Source organism: Artibeus jamaicensis, unplaced genomic scaffold (assembly GCF_021234435.1).
Source record: "Artibeus jamaicensis isolate MK-2021 breed Jamaican fruit bat unplaced genomic scaffold, CSHL_Jam_final scaffold_612, whole genome shotgun sequence".
In the NCBI taxonomy this organism is placed as follows: Eukaryota; Metazoa; Chordata; class Mammalia; order Chiroptera; family Phyllostomidae; genus Artibeus; species Artibeus jamaicensis.
This window is the reverse complement of record NW_026522049.1, coordinates 2,233,601-2,246,112: the sequence shown is the minus strand read 5'-3', so window position 1 is coordinate 2,246,112 and position 12,512 is coordinate 2,233,601. Positions and strand designations below refer to the sequence as shown.

The 12,512-nt window shown below is 48.8% G+C and overlaps 1 protein-coding gene across 1 annotated transcript in view; it reads left to right on the top strand.

Moving 5' to 3' along the window:
• The window catches only part of WHAMM (WASP homolog associated with actin, golgi membranes and microtubules), a 273,660-nt gene that overhangs the window by 190,337 nt on the left and 70,811 nt on the right, over nt 1-12,512 (top strand). The window lies entirely within an intron of this gene.

Sequence of the window (12,512 nt, the reverse complement as noted above, 5' to 3'; positions counted from 1 at the left end):
GTTGTGCGTCTTTATTTCTGTGGCTTACAGGCCGGTCGTTTTGCGAAAGGGACTTACTCTCGCAGGTCACTCGTTTCCCGTCCTGGCAACCTTTTGGACAAGATGTGTTTGAATCTGCCCAATGAATGAATGCTGCCTCTTTCATCATCCCGAAGCCCACCTTGAAGAGGGCCGCTGGCGCAGCTCCTCAGTGTAACTGACTTTGTGGCCCTCGCCTTGCCACTGGGACAGTGCTCTTGGCGTGTGTCCCCTCTTCTACGCTTGCCTTCCCTCTCTCCCTTTGTAGAAGTTTCTCCCATCATCAGCCTTCCTCTCTTGCCCTGTATTGTGTGTGCCTGCGCGCACGTATCCCTGCTCCCGTGCCTTGAAGCCGGACTCCCAATAATGGGGCTTTAAAGTCCCTAGACTTCCTGCGGACTGTTTGCTTTGTGAATAGAACTTGACGTGACCTACTGATGCATTTCCTTACTGTTTGATCTGATGATTTTCCTTTGTAAACATTTACCCGTCTCACCAATCCTGCAAGTTCCCCATTCCCTCTTTTCTCGCTGTTGAAGAGTGGTCTTGGGTCCTTCTGCCTCAGTTGGAATAGCTCGTGCCTTAGTCCCCTCCGACAACAAAATTCAACTGAGTAAATCTTAAAGATCTTATTGGCTTTTTTTCATCGATTGGTGAATGGGCAGCATCCCACCGGGGAGAAAGGAGCTGTACTCAATGAAAGGCTTAGGAGTAGAAGTGGGCGGGACAGGAAGTTACTAGACCAGAGTAGATTGTTTCAGGCAAGGTCATGTTTCTTTGGGCAGCTTCAGGGGTCAGGCAGATGGCCTGCCTAGTGCTGGCCAGGTCATTCTAGGTCAACTGGCCTAAGATTTCCCTCTGGGAGCAGTTGTGACTGTAATTAACTTAGGTATTATTAACTTAGGTATTCTAAGTCTCAGTTTGGTGACGTGACTTAGCACAAGTGTCTATATTTTGGGCCTGTTTTCTCTTTTTTAATAGTCCCTTTGGGTCATGACACTGAAACACCAGGGACTCGGTGATGTGTAAACAATGGAAAGTGATTTCTCGCAGTTCTGGAGGTATTGGGGGTCCAAGAACAAGCCACACAGCACATTCTGTTATCTGGCGTGGGCCGGCGTCCTGGTTCACAGATGACCATCTTTTCAGCAGTGACAGGGGGAGCGGGCCCGGGAACTCTGGGGTCTCCCTCAGGAGGGCATTAATCTCACTCCTGAGGGCCCAGTCCTCACGATTCAACTCCCAAAGGCCCCATTTCCAAAGACATTGGGATTTGCCTTTCGCATGAATTTTGGAAGTGTGTGTTCGCTCTGTAGCAGTCTGCTAGTGTGTCTCCTACTTGTTGGACCTGTCCCGTGTACCTGCTATCATGTCACCACGCTTTGCTCAGGAACCTGTGGATGCTTCCTACATCCTCTTTCATCAAACCCCAGTGGCCCTCTGACTAGTCGCCAAAGGCCTGGCTGTTGGCTGCCCGTCCCCTGTGGTCTGGCCTCCCAGTTGGAAGCCATAGGAGGAGTTGAAGCAGGGGAGGGTCACAGTCATCTGTTTTAGACGGCTGACTTTGGATTTCAGGGCGAGAGGCTGGGGCTCACGTAGGGGGCTCTCACCCAAAGAAGACAAGGGCTTACTTAGATGGGGCTTGCCCACTCCCACTCGGTGCCTCGTGGGTAGGAAAAAGGACGAGTCAGAAACCGTCCCCTGGTTCCTGGCTCATGCAACGGAATGATTACTTTGGACCTCCCCAGGGTGAGGAAGCCACAAAGGATGGGCAATTTGGGGGTGAGATCATGCGCAGTTTTGTGTGTCCAGCTTTCCATGGGGCTCCCAGAGAGAGACTTCATGGGTAGTTGAATATACAGCTTGGAGAGAGTGGTCCGGACAGAACGTAGAGACCTGAGTAACGTCCATTTGTGGGTGGGAGCTGAACCCAGGAGCGAGGTTCCCGGGAGACTGTAGAATGGGAAAAGGAGTAGCCCAGCACGGAGCCGGGTAACACCAACATTTAGGGGTCACGCAGAAAAGGAAAGAGCGTAGTCCTCTTTCTGTAGGAGCCAGGGATTAAAGAATTTCCAGAAGGAGGGATGTGGGCAGATAGATGCCACGGAGAGGTCCAGTAAGAGGAGGAAGAAGACGGCCCACTGACCCTGGTGGTGGAGAAGTCACGGGTGACGTTGTCTGGACCAGGTCACTGACATGGTGCTGGGAAGAACCGGGGACGTGAACGACAGGTGAAAATGTAGCGGCAGGATGGGCAGACGACTCATTGCCAGCAGAGGAGAAGGAACAGCACGGAGGCACGAAGGAAGAGTTGTTCTGATCGTGTAGGTGGTTTTTAAAGACTGGAGAAACGGGAGCTTGTAATAAGGAGAAAGGAGGAGCCAGCGGAGTGAGTGGTTGGAGATCCAGGCCACAGGGGATCACTGACGGGGTTTGGTCGTTTGGAGAACGGGGAGATCCCTCGCAGTCTAGGCTGCGGTGTGAGGCTCTCACTGGGCCCGGTCTGACTGCCCAGCACGCGTCATTCGCTTGCCTCTCCTGCCCTGCACCGAGTCTGACTCCAGAACACACGCACACAGGCTCCCCTTATGGGATCCCTCTGACCCGTCATCAGGCATGTCCTGTTTCCTCATCTGCGTGGCTGTGAGACCATCTGTCCCTGCAGCGCCAGGCTGGATGCAGACCACCCTGTTGACGCAGTTTCGCCAGGGGCGAAGCATCGCCCTGTGGCCTTCAGGGCAGACAGAGCTTCCAGTCTGGTTCCTCTGCTTTTATGCAGAGGACAGTTCCTGCAGCTATTCCACAAGAATGCTCTGCTCACATAGGTAGCGAATAACAAGTAACCCTTCAGAGGGGCCACTAAAACCATGAACAGAGTGGGACGTGTTTTAGTCAACATGGCCCCCAAGAGCTGGTCTATTGCTGTGTTAAAAGAGAACACAGTTCACTTTACTTCTGAAACGTAGAAAGAATGCCATTCGCTCATGGCGATAATTTCACCTTCCTTTGATCGCTGTTGATTTCCACATGCTCCCATCCCTACAGGCTATTACGTCTCTTACCCTTGACTCTCTGATCTATTTTTTGCCAGCCTTCTTCCCACTCACCTGCACCCACATATTTTGTTGACCGTGTTCTGTTCTCACCTTTCCCTTTCATGTCATCCTGACTCAGCTTCTTGGTAAAAGTCTTCACAGTCCCTTCAAAGCTTCCTCCCCACCCCCCTCCTCCCACCCAATTCACCCATTCCATGATGCTTTCAGTGCCCGACATCTATGCCTCCACCCCAAATTACGTAGGGCACGTAAAAAACACCGAGAATGGTGCCTGGCACATAGTAAGTCCTCATTAAATGTCCATTGGTATTGTTACCTTTGCTGGTGGTGTTCACATGGTATAATGAAGAGAGTTGTGGAAAGGGAGCCAGGGAAATTGGTGTTAACCACACACACACACACACACACACACACACACACATACACACATAGAGAACACGTCAGGCACACGTCAGACCGAGCTCCCCGGACTTGGCATTGGAGCTCATTTGCACAGCCTTTGCGTCGAGAGGTAGCTCTCAAATGGCCTTTGTCCCAGTCCCAGGAGAGGAAGACTCACATTCCTTGAAAGAGAAAGGGCGATAAGCTATTGGCACCCTCTCGAAAGTCAAGTAAAAGAACTGTCATATACTGCTTGTGACAAGAGAGGGGACTCCCACCTCCGTGTGAGCTTCGGGACAGTTCTGGGTTGGCAGAAGGCACTGCACCACGATGGGACGGGGCAGGCACCAATGGTGGGGTCTGAGTCGCTGGGGTGACAGTGGGGAACAGCAGCACCTGCACTCGGTCCCCCACTTACAGAGGCAGAGGGCGCCCGCCAATGACCTCAGAAGCACGTTCATGGTCGCTGAAGGCGTTACTTGGGCCTCTTGTCTGGGAGGAAAAGGGGGGCTGTTTCAGGCCACGAGAATTCTCCTCCCTGAGAGTCCAAAGGCCGATTCCATCGAGGTTGTTCATGCGCTCGCCCCGTCCCTGTCCTGTCTAAGGCCGGGGAGCAAAGTGCAGGGAGCTGTGCCATGAGCACCCAGCTGTCTGGTGCGGGGGGCGGGGGACTGGGGGGAGGTGATCCAAGACGGAGAAGATGCTAACGCCCATTTGGCCAGTGCCCTCCCAGTGTTGCTGCACACACCGCGGGAGGGAGCCCTGGGCCACGCGGATGCCATTGCCTCCTTCCTTCATCTGGAACGAAAACGTGCCGAGTCCCTTTAGGCGCCTGTCGTGGTTCTAGGTCTCGGGGCCGTGGAGATGCAGAGGGATCAGAACCACACTGGATAAAGTCCTGCAGCCGGGGCCCTGGGAGGCTGGGGCATCGAAGTCCCGCCTTCGGCAGGGCTGCTGCACATAGAAGGTGGGAGAGAGGCACTTTGCTAGTTCTAGGCCTAGGCATTAAGAGGCACAACAGCAGCCCTGGCTGGTGTAGCTCAGTGGACTGAGTGCGGGCCTGTGAAGCAAAGGGTCGCCGGTTCGATTCCCAGTCAGGGCACATTCTTGGGTTGCAGGCCAGGTCCCCAGTAGGGGACACATGAGAGGCAACCACACATTGATATTTCTCTCCCACTCTTTCTCCTTTCTGTCCCCTCTCTAAAAATAAATAAATAAAATATATTTTAAAGAAAGAGGCACGGCAGCTTGTGTTTTCACCTTTTAAAAAAATAATAAAGATTTTATTTATTTTTAGAGAGAGGGGAAGGGAGGGAGAAAGAGAGGGTTGCCTCTCATGCGCACTCCCCACTGGGGAACCTGGCCCGCAACCCAGGCAGGTGCCCTGACTGGGACTCAAACTGGCGACCCTTTGGTTTGCAGGCCAGTCAGTGCTCAGTCCACTGAGCCACACCAGCCAGGCCTGTTCTCACCTTCATTGAGTCCTGACCCAACGTGCCAATCATGTTGGACACCCTGCTGGTTTGGTAGGGGAATTGGCACATGGGGAGAGGCGGGCCCTAGAGAATGAAAGACTTAGAGAGAGAGAGAGAGAGAGAGACCCACCCAGTCCCCAATGCTTCTGACCCCCCTAGTCGAGGTGCAAGGCATGTGAGCAAAGTCATGTTTGATCCCCCAACCCCAGTGAAGCCAACACAGCAGGACATATTGTCCCACCGAGACTCACCAAATTGCAGATTCATGTGCAAGTTAAATGGTGGCAGCGGTTCGCAGCCACAGAAGTTTGGGGCGGGTGGTTCTGCAGCCACAGACAACTCGGGCAGCTTTCACAGCAGGTTAGATGCAGCTGAAGAGTCTGGAAGACGGGCCGAAAGGAAGAACGTGCAGGCTGACGCCCAGAGACCTAAACGGAAGGCAAGACCGGAAAGGAACCTGGTATAAACACACCAGCTTTCTGTGAGTTCGTATTTGTAAGGTGTTTTCTGTCCGTGAGATACGGTGAAAATTCTAATACAGAGTCTCAAATGATGACTAAAACTGATGAAAGCTACCAAGCCTTGGATTAAAAAGTATTTTTGAATACCAATTATGATTAAAAAAAAACCCCAAAACAAAGAAAAGCCAGCCCTGTCTGGGGGCTCAGTTGGTTAGAATGTCATCCTACTAAGGCTATGGGTTCGATCCCCAGCACATACAAGAATCAACCAATGAACGCCTGAGTAAGTGGAACAGGAGGTCAATGTGTCTCTCTCTCCCCTTCCTCTCTCTCTAAAAAAAAAAAAAAAAATCAGTTGAAAGAAAGCACAGGCAACAACAACAACAAAAAAGGGAAGTCGAGGTGCATCAGAATGAAAAACTTAAAAAAAAAACAAAGAGAAGCACATTACAGTAAAAATGGTGAAGCTCCCACAGATAAGACAAAGGCAGAAACACGCTCTTGTCAAAGGTGCGGCGCAAAGACTCACAGCTGATGTATCGCCAGGAAGAGCGTAATCGGCCACCTGAAATCCCAAACCGAGCGAACTGTCTTTCAAATAGAAGAGAAACACCAAGACCATTCGGAGATTAAACGTAAACCGTTTAATGAGTAAAATGAGTAAACTGAAAAAACATTGGCTGTTTATTTTTATTACTATTATTTTTGTCTTCACCTGAAGACATGCTTCGATTTTAGAAAGAGGCGGGGAGGGAGAAAGAGAGGGAGAGAAACCCTGGTGTGGGAGAGAGACATGGATTGGTTGCCTGGCTTTTCACAGGCGCCCAGAATGGGACCAAACCCGCAAGCCACACACACGTCCCAAATGAGAATTGAACCTGTGACTTTCCGGTTTGCAGGATGGCGCACAATCCACTGAGCCACACCAGCCAGGGCAAAAACATTGACTGTTTAAAATTAAGTAGTGATAAATTACTTGGGTTATATAATGGAGATCTAAAAATTCACAGAAAGTGAGATTGAAGTAAATGGAATAAAAGGGTCTAAGGTCCTAAGATAATAAGGTGGCAAAGATACTGACTGAGCTGATGTTTTAATAAGTGAAAGACACATGTGGTCTCTAAATAACTAAATAATAAAAAGAATGCTCAAGTAGTGGGAATGACAGAATAGTAACATAGTACATAAACCCTAATCAGACAAAATAGAGGTTAAGGCACGTATCATTACTTACAGATCAGTGGCTCTCGACCGGGAGCTCTTTTGCTCTCCAGTGGGCACTGGACAATATCTGGAGGTATTTTTTATTGTCATGGCTGGGCGGGGGGTGCTGCCTCTAGTGGGCAAAGGACAAGGAAACTAGTGCACAGAGCACAGGGCAGCGCCACCCCCCCACACCCAGCAAAGAATGGTCCCTCCCAGCGTGTCAGTAGGGCGGCAGTTGAGAAATTCTGCTGTAAGGAGGCAGGACATAAAAGTAAAAGAGTCCAACTTACCAAAAAAGAAATCAAACGCTTAATTTCTAGACACGAATAACATGGCCTCCATATGTATAAAAAGCAAAGAAATTGACAAAACTAAAAAAGATGAGACAAATTCACCATTACAGTAGGAGATTTCAGCACAGGTCTCTTTGGGAGTGATAGCAAATAGACCGAAAAATCGGTAAGGGTATAGAGGATTTGAATAACACAGGTAATAAACATAATCTTACTGATATCTTTAGAACACAGCACCAAATCTCCATACATACATCCCGTTATTTTCAAATACACATGGAATGTTTGCCAACCTTGACCAACCGCTGGCTGTAGAGTTAGTCCTAACAGCCTCCAAAGGACTGCAATTAGCCCTTGCACACTCTCTGACCACACTGGAATTAGGCTCCAAAATCAGTCACAAAAGAACGCTAGGAAACTCCCAAATATTTGCGAATACTTTTATGGCCTAATTCTAAATAACCCAGGAGCCAAAGAAGAGACCACAAGGGAAATCACATTGTACTTCGAATGGAATAATATTGGAAATGCAACAGGTCTAAACCTGCAGGTGAAGCTAAAGCTGTTCCATGAGTCTGCAGTGTGCATACGGGGGGGGGGGGGGGGAGGAGGGGAAGCAAACATCTACGAAGCCCACCCCTAGGACTTGGAAAAAGAACAGAAAGGCACCTTCGGAAAAGGAGAAGGAAGGAAACTGGAAAGAGGAGAAATGAATAAGCTGTAGAAATACGTCACAGAGAGGACTGACAAAGCCAAAACCTAGTTTTCCAAAAGGATTGGTGAAAATGGAGAAGCCTCTGTCAAGACTATCTAAATAAAAATAAATAAATAAATAAAATTTTAAAAAATTAAAAAAAGACTATATAGCTAGAAAAGCACAGAACGCAAGTATGGGGAGTCATAAGGGGGCATTTGAAAGAGGCATTTCATGTTCTACAGACACTAGAGTAATAAGAACAGTGTGTACAACTCCAGGCCAGTATATTTGAAAATGTACAAGAAACTGACAAGGTAGTAGGAAAATACATCTCCCCAAAAGTTACACAAGGGAAAATGGGACTGGTCCTCAATCTACTAGAGAAAGAAACCTTATCCGTAATGGGAATCTTCCCCTAAAGAGACCCAGATGCCTCACTGGCGTATCGGACCGGATATTTTAGGGAGAAATCGAGCCGAGCTCTCGCCAGGTCTTTCAGAGAACAGGACAAAAGAAACATGATCTTCACGCCCAAACCTGACCAGTGCGACACAAGAAAGGAAAACCACATACCAATATCTCTGCAACAGAGATAAAAAAAAAAAAAGTCAACCAAAATGTCACTACAGCAAATCCTCATGTACATAAAAAGAACAACATAGCACAAGAAATTTGAACCTAATCCAGAGTACATGTGTATTAACATGTGAAAATCAATCAAGGTCATTCCCAACATTAATATATTAAAGGGGAAAAATCATATGATCCTTTCAAAACTGCAGAAAAACTAATATAATCCCGTACACATAAAAAAGAACTGTAAACTTGGAATAGATAGATATTTTCTTAAGAGAATAAATAGTATCTACAAAAAAATTCACCAACAAACATTTAGGTGAAACACTGAAATTTTTTTCTAAGATTATGAAGTAGGCAAGGATATGTGTGTACCGTTACTTGCTCTATTCGAGGTTGTATTACATTGTTAGCCTGTGAAATAAGGTAAGAAAAAAAACGCCAAAATACGAGAATGGGAAACAATTTTGTCAGGTGTGTTCCCGTTGGTTAGCTCTCTAACACGTTCGAGGCTCTAAGAATCCCCCAGTTGAGATGGCTTCACGAAGCTTCAGCCTGGCACCTGTCCAACTTACGTGGCTCTGAGATCTTTTTTGTCCTACACTTCCGCCTGAGCCAGTCACGGTCCAGACCAGCGGTCTCCTGGCCCTGGCCCTGCATCTCAATGGAAAACGCTGCTCGGGGGCCCCAGAACCAAAGGTGACTCTGTCAAAACACCATGGCAGTTTGGGGGTGGCCTGGTGGCCGCACGATGCTCCTTGGGGCCTGGGAGCCTGGAGGTCTGAGCAGGAGGCCACTTAGGGAAGAGTGGAGAACAATCGCCTCCTTCTTCCTCTGATGGCTGGAACACAGTGCATTTTTGCATAACACAATATTTTTTTTCAGGTAAGGCTAATTTTTTTTATATTCCAATTCATCATGCTGGCATGAATTAACAAGGTGCAAGCCAACAGTAGCACAGGGTGGCTGAAGAACATTTTGCAATACTAAACAATTAAAACTAATCTTATTGTGTATGTGTGTACATTTGTCTAAATGGACCAATTCTTTCCCTAGGGAAGCAAAAAATGGACATTTTACGTCTGAATGGAAAATACATTTTTCCCGACACCATTTTATCAAGTTAAAATAAAAACCTTTGGTTTTACATAAATAATGTATTATATACATAAAGTCAGAAATGGTCAAGGGCTACTTTTCCTAAGAAGATACACAAATAAATGGCCAACAGCTTCATGAAAAGGTGCTCAACATCCCTAATTATCAGGGAAAGGCAAGTAGAAATGGCAGTGAGATTTCATACCTCCAGGGGGTGGGCTTAAGAAACTCCAGAAGCGTATTCTTTTTCCAGTTGGCCTGGGGACACCAGGGGAATTTCCAGACACATTTCTTAGGTCTGACGACAGAGAAATACCCAGCACCCACTGCAATAACCAAACCCTTCCAGCAGAGGGCACCATCCACCAACAATCCAAACTGCGGATCCACAAATGTGTGTAAGATTCCGCGATCTCAGAAAAGAGATCCCTAAGCGCTTCCTCAAAAAGTCAAACCTAGTTAGTTACCCGATCACCCAGCTCTTGCTCTCCTAGGTGTGTCCCCAAGTGAAGTGAAAACGTTTGTGCACACGAAAAACGTGTACACAAATGTTCATAGGAGCATTACTCTTAACAGTCAAAAAGTGGAAACCAACCGATGAGCAGAAAACCAACATAAAATGGGTGTCGTATGTCCATACAATGGACTATTATTTAGCCATAAGAAATAATATAGGGCCCTGGCTGGTGTAGCTCAGTGGATTGAGCTCAGGCCTGTTAAACAAAGGGTCGCGGTCAGATTCCCAGTCAGGGCAAACGCCTGGGTTGCAGGCCAGTTTCCAGCAGGGGGTGCCTGAGAGGCAACCATACATTGATGTTTCTCTTCCTCTCCCCTTCCCCTCTAAAGATAAATGAATAAAATCTTAAAAAAAAAAAGGAAAGAAATAATATAGGTTACAGTGTGGATAAACCTTGAAAACAGTATGTTTATAATAAAGGAAGCGAGGTGCAAAAGACCACACACTGTACAATTCCACCTATGTGACCGCAAGCAGACCCACAGAGGCAGGCAGTTGATGAGTGGTTGCCTCATGAGGACAGGGTGTCATCGGGGGGAGATGAAAATGTTTCAGAACTAGATAGAGGTTGCACAACCTTGTGAATGTATGGAATTATTCATGAGGTCATACTCTAAAGTGGTTATAATGGTAAACTTTGTTATGTGAATTTTCTTTCAATAAAGAAAAGAAAAAAAATCCCCTATACATCTTTCTAGAGGTAGATGTTAAGGAATCGGGCAACACCCAGGCGCTAGGGTGGGAGGTAAATGGTTTCTGAGAGCTTCACTGGAGAGGTAGATAGTACCAGATCCCCATGTATAAGACTAGCACAGAAACTGGGAGGATCTGGAAGGTTCCTGCTTTTCCTCTGATCTTAAAGGCTGAGATCCGCTTTCTTAAAGTGTAGGGTGGAGGCTCCAGTTAATCTGAAAGCAGACGGGAGGGTGACCCCTCCAGGCTGAAGGTTTAGGGCTGTGTTGACAGTTAAATTCTATTTTGTAGCCATACTCCTGGGAGGGGAGGCTGAGCACCTGGGAACCCTGAGGGAGAGGTCATGACCCCATGCCCTCAGGCCGATGGGCCTCTCAGGAAGAAACACTAGCAAGTGGAAGCTGGAGACCCCTCTTCTGGAAATTTCAGCAGGCATAATTTATTTTTATGTTTCGGTTTCCTATGGTCTCCCTGGAGGGTCTCTCAGTTTCACCAGAGCAGGGGCCGTTGTGTGCACTGAACTCACCATGGTCTATTCAGCAGTGCTCGGTGCATAGTAGGTGTGCTTCCAATACGTGTCTGTGGACTGGCAGCCGAGGCCACGAGGAAGCCCCTAGCGGAGGGGTGAGTGCCAACAGCGGAACTGCCCAGTGAGGCTCGGGGGGTGGGGTCAGATGACTCCGTGAGCAAACCTTGCTGGCACACGTGCACCAAGAACGGGCTCCCTCCACTCACCTCTGAGAAGGAAGGAGAGGACGGTCACCAGGGGTGTCTGTCTGGAAGTGACACCTGAGTTGCATCTCAAAGGAGGGCCAAGGGTTCCAGCGCCAGAGGTTGGAGCGGCAGGTCCTACGGAGAAAGTAACATTGAGGGGCCACAGGGGCTGACCAGCCCTGGGACTGCGGGGCGCTCGCAGGGGGTCAGCCTGCCAGAGGCCGCCTTGTGTGGCCACTGTACCCCAAGGACAGTGGGAAGCACCTGCGGGCAGGGGCCACCTACAGGCACACCTGGGAGATGCTGCAGGTTTGGTCCCCAATGACCAGAGTAAACATCACAATGCAGCCGGTCGCACGAATTTTTCAGTTTCCCAGTGCGCATAGCGATTGCATTTACATTGTCCTATAATCTATTAAGTGTACAATAATCACGACTAGAAAACAACATACATACCTTAATTAAAAAATAATTTATCGCTGAGAAAATGCTAACCAACCGCTGAGTCTTTGGTGAGTCATCGGCTTTTTGCTGAGACAGGCTCCTGCCTCCGTGTGGATGGAAACTGGGCCCTGAGAAGCACGGTGAAGCCAGAACTGCCTGCCGTCCCCTCCGGGTTACAGCCCCGCCCCTTCACGGCTGTTACACGGAGGGAAGGATGTGAGGCAGCCATGAGTGGAGGCGGCTGCTGAAACAACCTCGGAGGAGGAGGGAAGGGACGTAGAGGACTGCTTGTGGCACTGACCTTGACAATGAGTGTGAAAAAGAGGGGAAGGGTCGGGAGTGGTATTGGGCGGGGGGGCATGTGCTGGGGCAGGTGGCTGAGTGCCCCTGCGGAGAGGGAGCTGGGAGGAAAAGTCTAAAATACGGACAACCACCGCGGTCGTGGGGGCCGATGAGACGACCTGGAGAGAGCGTGAGGGGCCAGGGATGCCAAAGAACCCCATGTCGTTTGGATACGGCCACCTGGGAGTCACGGTGAACCGTGGGGAGCGTGGGGCTGTCAACGGGGCGAAGGAAGCAGCAGGAGTGTCATGATTTGGGGACGTCGGGCAAAACCTGCTCTTCTAAGCACCTCAAGTGTAGGCGGCGGGAGAAAGAAGAGTCGCTTATGAGGGATCGGGGCCCAGAAGGATATATTTTTTAATTGTTTTAATCATTAAGATGAGAAAGACGCACAAGGATAACAGGCCCGAGAAGTGGAACCAGTAGAAAGGATGCGTTTGATAATGATGTGGGAGCGGGGAGAAGGGAGGCAATGACCCTCTAGGGGGGGTGAGGCGAGACCACCAGCCTTCAAAAAGAGCAGGAATACTTTAGAGTCCAG